The 279-nt window shown below is 65.6% G+C and overlaps 1 protein-coding gene across 22 annotated transcripts in view; it reads left to right on the top strand.

Moving 5' to 3' along the window:
- Positions 1 to 279, top strand: part of MADD (MAP kinase activating death domain) — a 160,657-nt gene that overhangs the window by 101,292 nt on the left and 59,086 nt on the right. The window lies entirely within an intron of this gene.

The raw sequence follows: 279 nt of genomic DNA, 5'->3' as shown, positions 1-279 counted from the left end.
GCCCAGCTGGGGTGGGGCGGGGCGTGGGACAGAGGTGCGGCTGCTGCCATGGCTTACACCCCAGGAGGGTGGGGGGAAGGGCATGTGCCCCCCCGAATCTGTGTGGGGTGAGTGGGCAGGCTGCAGCTGTGGGCTGGAACTGAGTTCTTGCTGGAGCTAGGCTATGGAGGGGGCTGCAGCCACCCCAAATTTCACTGTAGCTCTGTGTTGCTGCCACGCGCCTGGCGCAGCCCAGCCCTTCCTGACTCAACCCCCATGCACGAGAGAGGCATGGATCGT

This window comes from Gavialis gangeticus, unplaced genomic scaffold (genome assembly GCF_001723915.1).
Source record: "Gavialis gangeticus isolate Ggan-Ray unplaced genomic scaffold, GavGan_comp1, whole genome shotgun sequence".
NCBI lineage: Eukaryota > Metazoa > Chordata > Crocodylia > Gavialidae > Gavialis > Gavialis gangeticus.
The sequence above is the reverse complement of the archived record's forward strand: the minus strand, read 5'-3'. Positions and strand labels throughout refer to the sequence as shown.